The following is a 12,500-nucleotide window of genomic DNA, read 5'->3' on the forward strand; positions in this document are numbered from 1 at the left end:
AGCGCGGGATGCACGGTCCCATCGACAAGCCTCTCCCGTTTTTACCGTGGCGTCGCGGTTCACCACGGCAGGCGGGTCGGTCTCCTCCGCATAAAAAGGGGGACCCCCGCTTTTTGTTCCACGAAATCGCACAAGCTTTTTTCGCATCCACGGTTTGCCACCGCACACCAAAATGCCGATCCGGCTGCCTACTTTAGCCAACAGGTGGAGCCAGGCGCGCCGTACTTGCGCGGCACTTCCCACGTCCACCGAAGTCGGTGCCAAGGACCACTTTCGGCGCCGGAGCCGCGTACGAGCCTACTCGAGGCGGAAGAACGAAGCCAGCAAGGGCCTGGCCGCAAGTGCGTTCAATTGTCGGGACGTCCAAGTCCCTCGTTCTTCCGTGCTTCCTCTTTCGGCAAGTCGTTGCGGCACCTTCCCAAAGCGCGCAGACCCGCTAATCGCGACGAGCGCGACGTGGCCGTGCCGCCTTTCCCTCGGCAGCAAGCAAAACGCCTGGCAACGTCGACGCTCCCCTAACCGCGATCTCGCACCGTGTTTCGTGTGGCGAATTCAAAAGCCGGCCGGCGCTGCTGCAACCATTACGGTCGGTACGCATACGCCGCGGAGGGCGGGACGGTCATCGGAGCGTGCGGTTCCTCCATCGAGTACTGCGCACCTCGGCCGTCGCATCGCCGTGCCATGACCGGCCGCGCGTCAACGCGAACCGGTGCCAGCGAGATCCCTCGCCTGCAAGAACCGACCGGCAGCCTCCGTCACCCGAGGACGCGGAGGCGCTTGCCGCGGACGGCGGGACGGTATGCACTGGTGCACAGCGGACCCGTCACATCGCCAGTTCCTTGACCGACCGCCGACGCTTGTGCCGTTCCTCTCGTACTTGGCAGTCGCCGCGCGATTGTCGGGTCTCGTTCTTGCACGCTCGAACGGTCGGGAGGGCACTCGGCTGGCGTTTCGGGAACGCGCAGCCTCGCCTTCTACCGACGTAACCACGACTCGCCGTTCGCGCTCCGCCGCTCCTGTTTACAGTACTAGGCGGTCCCGCAGCGGTCGGGTCGCGCATTTCGAGCGCTTCGAGCCACGGTGCTGTGGCGGGTCGAAAGCCGACCTATGAGTGCGTTGCGCCGTTTGTACCCGCGTCCGCCACCTGGCCGACCGTCCAAGGTCGCGGTGTTGGCGTCCGCTGGGCGCAACAATTTGTCACGGGGTGCCGCTCCACATTCAGGCAGCCCCGTGGGGAAAAGCCGACCCCGCGTCCAAACGGGGTCAGCGGCAGAAAGTGTCGGGCGCAGACGCAGCTGAGGCGCTCACCCTTCACAATCCGTTAATGATCCTTCCGCAGGTTCACCTACGGAAACCTTGTTACGACTTTTACTTCCTCTAAATGATCAAGTTTGGTCATCTTTCCAACAGACCGGCGCAACCGAAAGGCCGCGCCGGACATCGGTCCGAAGACCTCACTAAATCATTCAATCGGTAGTAGCGACGGGCGGTGTGTACAAAGGGCAGGGACGTAATCAACGCGAGCTTATGACTCGCGCTTACTGGGAATTCCTCGTTCAAGGGGAACAATTGCAAGCCCCTATCCCAATCACGAAAGAAGTTCCACGGGTTACCCAGTCTTTTCAGACAGGGATAAAGACACGCTGCTTCCTTCAGTGTAGCGCGCGTGCGGCCCCGGACATCTAAGGGCATCACAGACCTGTTATTGCTCTGTTTCGTGCGGCTAGGAGCCGCTTGTCCCTCTAAGAAGGTTGTAAGGTGCTGGGAACCCCGCACCTATTTAATAGGCTAGAGTCTCGTTCGTTATCGGAATTAACCAGACAAATCGCTCCACCAACTAAGAACGGCCATGCACCACCATCCACCGAATCAAGAAAGAGCTCTCAATCTGTCAATCCTCCCAGTGTCCGGGCCGGGTAAGTTTTCCCGTGTTGAGTCAAATTAAGCCGCAGGCTCCACTCCTGGTGGTGCCCTTCCGTCAATTCCTTTAAGTTTCAGCTTTGCAACCATACTTCCCCCGGAACCCAAATACTTTGGTTTCCCGGAAGCTGCCCGCCGAGTCATTTGAGTAACTCAGGCGGATCGCTGGTTGGCATCGTTTATGGTCAGAACTAGGGCGGTATCTGATCGCCTTCGAACCTCTGACTTTCGTTCTTGATCAATGAAAACATTCTTGGCAAATGCTTTCGCAGTAGTTCGTCTTGCGACGGTCCAAGAATTTCACCTCTAGCGCCGCAATACGAATGCCCCCGTCCGTCCCTCTTAATCATTACCTCGTATTCCAAAAACCAACAGAACAGAAACGAGGTCTTGTTCTATTATTCCATGCAAGTTTATTCAGGCGACTCGCCTGCGTTGAGCACTCTAATTTTTTCAAAGTAAAAGCACCGGCCATCTCGAGGCACACAATGAAGTGCACCAAGAAAGAACCGGCATGATGTTCAGTCCGAGCCGTCGCATCGGGTAGATGCACTACTCGTCTGGAACTGAGATCCAACTACGAGCTTTTTAACCGCAGCAGCTTTAGTATACGCTATTGGAGCTGGAATTACCGCGGCTGCTGGCACCAGACTTGCCCTCCAATTGATCCTCGTTAAAGGATTTAGAGTGTACTCATTTCAATTACGGGGCCTCAAAAGAGTCCCGTATTGTTATTTTTCGTCACTACCTCCCCGTGCCGGGAGTGGGTAATTTGCGCGCCTGCTGCCTTCCTTGGATGTGGTAGCCGTTTCTCAGGCTCCCTCTCCGGAATCGAACCCTGATTCTCCGTTACCCGTAACAACCATGGTAAGCAAGTAACCTACCATCGAAAGTTGATAAGGCAGACACTTGAAAGAAACGTCGCCGGCTCGTGGCCATGCGATCAGCACAAAGTTATCCAGAGTCACCACACAATACGGGCCGAAACCCGATCGATCTTGGTCTAATAAAAGCACCCGTTACCCAAAGGGCTCCAGGCTCACTGCATGTATTAGCTCTAGAATTGCCACAGTTATCCAAGTAGGAAGAAACGATCTAAGGAACCATAACTGATTTAATGAGCCATTCGCGGTTTCGCCTTATTTCGGCATGTACTTAGACATGCATGGCTTAATCTTTGAGACAAGCATATGATTACTGGCAGGATCAACCAGGTAATCGTTCGACTGCGCGTCCGTCCTCGCCTTCGGCGGGCCGGACGCAGTCTGTGTGCGGCGGAGGCCACCTTCAGGCGCCCCAACACGCTTATTTTGCACTCCGAGATGACGGCGTTCGAGCTCGCTACGGCACAACCTTCCCGAAAGACGAGTGGGAGCCGTGCGGCAAGAAGCACGTTCATGCTCGCTCTTTTTCGTTGCATCGACTCGGTCGCGCCGTGCGGGTTGCCCAAGCCCGCTGCACTGTCGGTGGACCGGCCGGAACTAGCAACGGAGCCGAGACTGCAAAGCCGCCAGACGACGGGTCACGCCCGCGTCTTCGGCGCTTTCGCATCTGAATCGCCCGAGGACGACACGGAACACACCTCGATATCGTGGTAAAACGGCACCGTCCGACAACCAGCCCCTAACGCATCAAGCGGATGAGGCTGCAGACGACTGCCGTGGATTCCCCTGGAGCAGACCCGAGGACACGCTTGACGAGGCCGAAGCCCGCCGCATATCAGACACCCGGTCGCTTTCGCGTACGCCGCTCACGAGAACCCCCACATAATAGCAGCGATAAGTACCCAGACCTCCTTGGGCACTAATACGAGCGTACTCGAGAAAATTTCACCGCGGGTGTGCCCCGAAACGTGTGGCACGTTGAGCGTGCCACAAGTCTACGTCGCTCTCAAACCCGCCGAGGTCGTAGAATTTGCGACCCTACTCACGAAATTCCCACCGAGGATACGGCCGCAAACGTACCGCACCTTGGGTAGGCCACGAGTTTGTGCAACACTACGCTGACGGCACAGCACCGAGGTCGTGCGCGCACGCACGGGAAAATTCCGCCGCGGTTTCTGCCGAAAACGTGAGGCACCACGACTCTCCGCAAGTTCGCGTCGACTGCGAAAGACCGAAGTCGTGAACGACGTGTCCGCTACTCGCCGCCGACACGCTGGACACCAAACGTACAACGACTCGACGGCGTCGTAGAGGCCCACGACGCGGTTTTCCTTAACGACGTCTCGGCGTGGCACCGACAGGTTAGAACGGCCGACCAACGTTCCCTGTCCGCCGTTCGGCTCAGTCGAAGGGCTCGGCGACTTCGGCAACGCTGCGAAGCCGCACGGTGACGCACGCCATGTCCCCATTTTTTTTTTTTCTTTCTGCGTCTGCCGGGGTGCCCCTATAATAGCAGCGATAAGCACCCAGACCGCCGTGGGTCGCTCGCCCCGGCTGACGTGGTTTTTCGTACTCCTGCGGCGGTCGCCGTCAAGCACGTCCAAATACGCTACTTTCGTGGGCGCATTCACGCTCTTTCGCTTCGCCGGAGTGCCAGCACTCACTCTGCCAAAAACGGCGAACATCCGAGCGGCGGTTCCCACTTTTGCGTCGGCGTCGCAAACCCCGCCCCGGCAGACGAGGTTTGCCGTACTCGTGCGACGGTGGCCGGCGGGCACGTCGAAAGACGCCGATATCGTGCGCGAATTGGCGCACCTTGGCTTCACCGGAGTGCCGCCACTGACTCCTCCAAAAACGGCGAAGATCCGAGCGGCGCTTCCCACTTTCGCATCGGCGTCCCGAACTCCGCCCCGGCTGACGCGGTTTACCGTACTCGTGCGACGGTCGCCGGCGAGCACGTGGAAAGACGCCGATATCGTGCCCGAATCGGCTCCGTTCGGCTTCGCCGGAGTGCCAGCACTGGCTCGGCGAAAGACGACGAACATCCGAGCGACGGTTCTCACTATTGCGTACGCGTCGCAAACCCCGCCCCGGCAGACGCACTTTGCCGTACTCGTGCGACGGTCGCCGGCGAGCACGTAGAAAGACGCCGATATCGTGCCGGAATCGGCCCCGTTTGGCTTCGCCGGAGTGCCAGCACTCACTCGGCCACAAACGGCGAACATCCGAGCGGCGGTTCCCACTTAGCCGTCGGCGTCCCGAACTCCGCCCCGGCAGACGCGGTTGCCGAGCTCGTGCGACTAGCGACCGCGAAGCCGTCTCGCGACGCCGCTTTCGTGCGCGGCTCCCACTGCGACCTGGGTCACCCGAGGTCGACGAGCAAAAAAGAATGTCGAAAAAAAATTTTTTTTTTTTTTGCGTCTGCCGGGGTGCCCCTATAATAGCAGCGATAAGCACCCAGACCGCCATGGGTCGCTCGCCCCGGCTGACGTGGTTTTTCGTTTTCCTGCGGTGGTCGTCGTCAAGCACGTCCAAACACGCCACTTTCGTGGGCGCATTCGCGCTCTTTCGCTTCGCCGGAGTGCCAGCACTCACTCTGCCAAAAACGGCGAACATCCTAGTGGCGGTTCCCACTTTTGCGTCGGCGTCGCCAACCCCGCCCCGGCATACGCGGTTTGCCGTACTCGTGCGGCGGTGGCCGGCGGGCACGTCGAAAGACACCGATATCGTGCGCGAGTCGATGCTTCTTGGTCTCGCAGGAGGGCCGCCACTCACTCCTGCAAAAACGGCGAAGATCCGAGCGGCGCTTCCCACTTTTTCGTCGGCATCGCAAACCTCGCCCCGGCAGACGCGCTTTGCCGTACTCGTGCGACGGTCGCCGGCGAGCACGTCGAAATACGCCGATATCGTGCCCGAATCGGCCCCGTTTCGCTTCGCCGGAGTGCCAGCACTCACTCGGCCAAAAACGGCGAACATCCGAGCAGCGGTACCCACTTAGCCGTCGGCATCCCGAACTCCGCGCCGGCTGACGCGGTTGCCGAGCTCGTGCGACTAGCGACCGCGAACGCGTCTCGCGACGCCGCTTTCGTGCGCGGCTCCCATTGCGACCTGGGTTACCCGAGCTCGACCAGCAAAAAAGAAGGTCGAAAAAAAATTTTTTTTTTCTGCGTCTGCCGGGGTGCCCCTATAATAGCAGCGATAAGCACCCAGACCGCCGTGGGTCGCTCGCCCCGGCTGACGTGGTTTTTCGTACTCCTGCAGCGGTCGCCGTCAAGCACGTCCAAATACGCCACTTTCGTGGGCGCTTTCGCGCTCTTTCGCGTCGCCGGTGTGCCAGCACTCACTCTGCCAAAAACGGCCAACATCCGAGCGGCGGTTCCCACTTTTGCGTCGGCGTCGTAAACCCCGCCCCGGCAGACGCGGTTTGCCCTACTCGTGCGACGGTCGCCGGCGAGCGCGTCGAAAGACGCCGATATCGTGCGCTAATTGGCGCTCCTTGGCTTCTCCGGAGTGCCGCCACTCACTCCTCCAAAAACGGCGAAGATCCGAGCGGCGTTCTCCACTTTCGCATCGGCGTCCCGAACTCCGCCCGGGCTGACGCGGTTTACCGTACTCGTGCGACGGTCGCCGCCGGGCACGTCGAAAGACGCCGATATCGTGCCGTAATCGGCCCCGTTTGGCTTCGCCCGAGTGCCAGCACTCACTCGGCCAAAAACGGCGAACATCCGAGCAGCGTTTCCCACTTTCGCATCGGCGTCCCGAAGCCCGCCCCGGCAGACGCGGTTTGCCCTACTCGAGCGACGGTCGCCGGCGATCACGTCGAAAGGCGCCGAATTCGTGCACGAATCGATGCTTCTTGGTCTCGCAGGAGGGCCGCCACTCACTCCTGCAAAAACGGCGAAGATCCGAGTTGCGCTTCCCACTTTTTCGTCGGCGTCCCGAACTACGCCCCGGCTGACGCGGTTTACCGTACTCGTGCGACGGTCGCCGGCGGGCACTTCAAAATACGCCGATTTCGTGGGCGCATTCACGCTGTTTCGCTTCCCCGGAGTGCCAACACTCACTCTGCCGAAAGCGGCGATCATCCGAGCGGCGGTTCCCACTTTTGCGTCGGCTTCGCAAACGGCGCCCCGGCAGACGCGCTCGTGCGACGTACTCGTGCGACGGTCGCCGGCGAGCACGTCGAAAGACGCCGATATCGTGCTCGAATCGACCCCGTTTCGCTTTGCCGGAGTGCTGCCAGTCACGGCGCAGAAAACGGCGAACAAGTGTTTTTTTTTTTTTTTTTTCCTAGAATTTGTGTTATAGAAGGCACATTTGATATCGGACGATAATTTTCAACTTTATCACGCGCACCGATTTTCGTGTAGAGGTTTGCAAGTTTATGGGAATTTCTCCACTTGGAATAATGCGATTTAGTAGTACTACGAGAACTTCATGGATGTACTCAAGGGTACGGGGCAAGTCAGTTACGTCAACACCTGCAGATTTTTTACACTTCAAACTGAAAATTGTTGGTTGTGAGTCCTCGTGTGATATTAAAGGCCGATTCGCTAACACATAGAACAAAGAAAGAAAGGAAGAAAAAACGCCCGCGCTCGCTCAAGAAACCTGGGTTCGCAACAAGTGGCAACAACAAGCAACCGAGCGAGTGCGCCAAAACCCGTGGCGGCCGAACAAACGCGAAGTCCCAACCGCGTCAGCCGGGGCGGCACGGGACAGGAAAAATCACTTCAGCCGGGGCGGCGGGGCACCGAATAAACCTCGTCACCTCGTCGCAGGATAAAAGAGGAAACAAAAAGTCTAAACAGCGTCTGCTGGAGCGAATGCGTAATAAAACAACAACAACAACAAAAAAAAACACCCGCGCTCAAGAAGTCTGCAATCCTCACAAAAGGCGACTGTGACCGAGCAGCGTCAGCCGGGGCCGTGCGGAAACGGAAAAACCGCGACTACCGGGGCGTCGAGGCACCGAAAAATCCACTTCAGCCGCGGCGAAAAAAAAAAACAAAAAGAAAGACGGAGGGGGGGGGGGAACCACGTCTGCCGGGGCGAAGGAAAAAAAAAACGCGTCTGCCGGGGCGAGCCCGGGTGCGGCACCACCGGGAAAACTGTGGCAAACAGACATGGCGATCGAGTGAGTGGGCCGCCAGCCAGGCTCAGCCAAAAAGTGCAAAGTCCGAACCGTGTCAGCCGGGGCGACGCAAAAACCGCGTCAGCCGGGGCGGCGCGAAAACCGCGTCAGCCGGGGCGGCACGAAACCGCGTCAGCCGGGGCGGCGCGAAAACTGCGTCAGCCGGGGCGGCGCGAAAACCTCGTCAGCCGGGGCGAGCGAAAAGGGGGGGGGGGGGAACCACGTCTGCCGGGGCGAAAGAAAAAAAAACGCGTCTGCCGGGGCGAGCCCGGGTGCGGCACCACCGGGAAGACTGTGGCAAACAGACATGGCGATCGAGTGAGTGGGCCGCCAGCCAGGCTCAGCCCAAAAAGTGCTAAGTCCGAACTGCGTCAGCCGGGGCGGCGCGAAAACCGCGTCTGCCGGGGCGGCACGAAACCGCGTCAGCCGGGGCGGCGCGAAAACTGCGTCAGCCGGGGCGAGCCCGGGTGCGGCACCACCGGGAAAACTGTGGCAAACAGACATGGCGATCGAGTGAGTGGGCCGCCAGCCAGGCACAGCCGAAAAGTGCTAAGTCCGAACTGCGTCAGCCGGGGCGGCAAAAACCGCGTCAGCCGGGGCGGCGCAAAAAACCGCGTCTGCCGGGGCGGCACGAAACCGCGTCAGCCGGGGCGGCGCGAAAACTGCGTCAGCCGGGGCGAAAGAAAAAAAAAACGCGTCTGCCGGGGCGAGCCCGGGTGCGGCACCACCGGGAAAACTGTGGCAAACAGACATGGCGATCGAGTGAGTGGGCCGCCAGCCAGGCACAGCCGAAAAGTGCTAAGTCCGAACTGCGTCTGCCGGGGCGGCACGAAACCGCGTCAGCCGGGGCGGCGCGAAAACCGCGTCTGCCGGGGCGGCACGAAACCGCGTCAGCCGGGGCGGCGCGAAAACTGCGTCAGCCGGGGCGAGCCCGGGTGCGGCACCACCGGGAAAACTGTGGCAAACAGACATGGCGATTGAGTGAGTGGGCCGCCAGCCAGGCACAGCCGAAAAGTGCTAAGTCCGAACTGCGTCTGCCGGGGCGGCACGAAACCGCGTCAGCCGGGGCGGCGCGAAAACCGCGTCTGCCGGGGCGGCACGAAACCGCGTCAGCCGGGGCGGCGCGAAAACTGCGTCAGCCGGGGCGAGCCCGGGTGCGGCACCACCGGGAAAGCTGTGGCAAACAGACATGGCGATCGAGTGAGTGGGCCGCCAGCCAGGCACAGCCGAAAAGTGCAAAGTCCGAACCGTGTCAGCCGGGGCGACGCAAAAACCGCGTCAGCCGGGGCGGCGCGAAAACCGCGTCAGCCGGGGCGGCACGAAACCGCGTCAGCCGGGGCGGCGCGAAAACTGCGTCAGCCGGGGCGGCGCGAAAACCTCGTCAGCCGGGGCGAGCGAAAAGGGGGGGGGGGAACCACGTCTGCCGGGGCGAAAGAAAAAAAAACGCGTCTGCCGGGGCGAGCCCGGGTGCGGCACCACCGGGAAGACTGTGGCAAACAGACATGGCGATCGAGTGAGTGGGCCGCCAGCCAGGCTCAGCCCAAAAAGTGCTAAGTCCGAACTGCGTCAGCCGGGGCGGCGCGAAAACCGCGTCTGCCGGGGCGGCACGAAACCGCGTCAGCCGGGGCGGCGCGAAAACTGCGTCAGCCGGGGCGAGCCCGGGTGCGGCACCACCGGGAAAACTGTGGCAAACAGACATGGCGATCGAGTGAGTGGGCCGCCAGCCAGGCACAGCCGAAAAGTGCTAAGTCCGAACTGCGTCAGCCGGGGCGGCAAAAACCGCGTCAGCCGGGGCGGCGCAAAAAACCGCGTCTGCCGGGGCGGCACGAAACCGCGTCAGCCGGGGCGGCGCGAAAACTGCGTCAGCCGGGGCGAAAGAAAAAAAAAAACGCGTCTGCCGGGGCGAGCCCGGGTGCGGCACCACCGGGAAAACTGTGGCAAACAGACATGGCGATCGAGTGAGTGGGCCGCCAGCCAGGCACAGCCGAAAAGTGCTAAGTCCGAACTGCGTCTGCCGGGGCGGCACGAAACCGCGTCAGCCGGGGCGGCGCGAAAACCGCGTCTGCCGGGGCGGCACGAAACCGCGTCAGCCGGGGCGGCGCGAAAACTGCGTCAGCCGGGGCGAGCCCGGGTGCGGCACCACCGGGAAAACTGTGGCAAACAGACATGGCGATTGAGTGAGTGGGCCGCCAGCCAGGCACAGCCGAAAAGTGCTAAGTCCGAACTGCGTCTGCCGGGGCGGCACGAAACCGCGTCAGCCGGGGCGGCGCGAAAACCGCGTCTGCCGGGGCGGCACGAAACCGCGTCAGCCGGGGCGGCGCGAAAACCGCGTCTGCCGGGGCGGCACGAAACCGCGTCAGCCGGGGCGGCGCGAAAACTGCGTCAGCCGGGGCGAGCCCGGGTGCGGCACCACCGGGAAGACTGTGGCAAACAGACATGGCGATCGAGTGAGTGGGCCGCCAGCCAGGCTCAGCCCAAAAAGTGCTAAGTCCGAACTGCGTCAGCCGGGGCGGCGCGAAAACCGCGTCTGCCGGGGCGGCACGAAACCGCGTCAGCCGGGGCGGCGCGAAAACTGCGTCAGCCGGGGCGAGCCCGGGTGCGGCACCACCGGGAAAACTGTGGCAAACAGACATGGCGATCGAGTGAGTGGGCCGCCAGCCAGGCACAGCCGAAAAGTGCTAAGTCCGAACTGCGTCAGCCGGGGCGGCAAAAACCGCGTCAGCCGGGGCGGCGCAAAAAACCGCGTCTGCCGGGGCGGCACGAAACCGCGTCAGCCGGGGCGGCGCGAAAACTGCGTCAGCCGGGGCGAAAGAAAAAAAAAACGCGTCTGCCGGGGCGAGCCCGGGTGCGGCACCACCGGGAAAACTGTGGCAAACAGACATGGCGATCGAGTGAGTGGGCCGCCAGCCAGGCACAGCCGAAAAGTGCTAAGTCCGAACTGCGTCTGCCGGGGCGGCACGAAACCGCGTCAGCCGGGGCGGCGCGAAAACCGCGTCTGCCGGGGCGGCACGAAACCGCGTCAGCCGGGGCGGCGCGAAAACTGCGTCAGCCGGGGCGAGCCCGGGTGCGGCACCACCGGGAAAACTGTGGCAAACAGACATGGCGATTGAGTGAGTGGGCCGCCAGCCAGGCACAGCCGAAAAGTGCTAAGTCCGAACTGCGTCTGCCGGGGCGGCACGAAACCGCGTCAGCCGGGGCGGCGCGAAAACCGCGTCTGCCGGGGCGGCACGAAACCGCGTCAGCCGGGGCGGCGCGAAAACTGCGTCAGCCGGGGCGAGCCCGGGTGCGGCACCACCGGGAAAACTGTGGCAAACAGACATGGCGATCGAGTGAGTGGGCCGCCAGCCAGGCACAGCCGAAAAGTGCTAAGTCCGAACTGCGTCAGCCGGGGCGGCAAAAACCGCGTCAGCCGGGGCGGCGCAAAAACCGCGTCTGCCGGGGCGAAATCAAAAAAAAAAACAAAGAAAAAAGCCCGCGCTTAATCAAAAGAAAACAAAGAAAAAAGCTTGCGCTTAATCAAAAGAAAACAAACAAAAAAAGTTCGCGCTTAAGCCTGGCGGTGGAACCACCGGGGCAAACAGACCTGGCGATCGAGTGAGTGGGCCGCCAGCCGGGGTGAGCCAAAAAGTGCAAAGTCCGAACCGCGTCAGCCGGGGCGACGCAAAAACCGCGTCAGCCGGGGCGGCGCGAAAACCGCGTCAGCCGGGGCGGCGCGAAAACCGCGTCAGCCGGGGCGGCGCAAAAACTGCGTCAGCCGGGGCGGCACGGAAAAACGAAAACCGCGTCAGCCGGGGCGGCACGGAAAAACGAAAACCGCGTCAGCCGGGGCGACATCAAAATGAGGAAAAAAAAAAAAAAACTGCCTTAGGACACCTGCGTACACTTTCATGCGTTTGGGCATATCTCTCTGTAACACGCGCGCCCCTCGTTACGCGCGGCACTCTGTTTTCTCCGACACCCATATTTCGGCGGCATGTGGCACGCGCGCCCGTCCCTACGCACGGCACACCGCAGTGCTTTCTCGATATTTTTCTTTTCCTCCAACACCGTCATCTATAGGCTTTTAGTGACCTGTTGCTCGTGGCACAAGTTCGCTAGCTCTGACACCTCTTGCATGCGCACCGTTTTTGCGCACGGTGCTATGCCGCAAAGCACGGCAGTCGCATGCGTTTCTCTCAGGCACCTCTTTTTTGACACAACGCTGTGGTGCTTAGAAACACACGCGCCGCTTTTGCGCACAGAACTCCACCGTACAGCACGGTAGTCACGTTTGTTCCACACGAACAGCAGTGTGCATCGTGCTACGACACTTTGAAAGCTTTTTCTTCCGAGTCTCGACCGCGCTGTTCCTTTCGTACTTGGCGCGATTTTGGGACCAGCTTTGTTTTAAACCCCTACTGCGCGCCGTTCCTTTCGTACTTGGCGCGGTTCAGGGTTTGTTTCGAGCCCTTAGCCGCGCTGTTCCCTCCGTACTTGGCGCGGTTTAGGGTCGAGCTTTGTCTCGAGCCCTCTCCGCGCCGTTCCTTCCGTACTTGGCGCGGTTTAGGGTTTGTTTCGAGCCC

The 12,500-nt window shown here is 61.2% G+C and overlaps 1 non-coding gene across 1 annotated transcript; it reads right to left on the reverse strand.

Annotated features, from left to right (window-relative positions):
- Nucleotides 1–1,322: 1,322 nt before the first annotated feature.
- LOC142791113 (small subunit ribosomal RNA) lies at nt 1,323–3,137 on the reverse strand. Its single transcript, XR_012890020.1, has one exon. It is a non-coding gene; the product is annotated as a small subunit ribosomal RNA (ribosomal RNA).
- Nucleotides 3,138–12,500: the final 9,363 nt, after the last annotated feature.

The sequence above is a fragment of the Rhipicephalus microplus genome, unplaced genomic scaffold, assembly GCF_043290135.1.
Source record: "Rhipicephalus microplus isolate Deutch F79 unplaced genomic scaffold, USDA_Rmic scaffold_137, whole genome shotgun sequence".
In the NCBI taxonomy this organism is placed as follows: domain Eukaryota; kingdom Metazoa; phylum Arthropoda; class Arachnida; order Ixodida; family Ixodidae; genus Rhipicephalus; species Rhipicephalus microplus.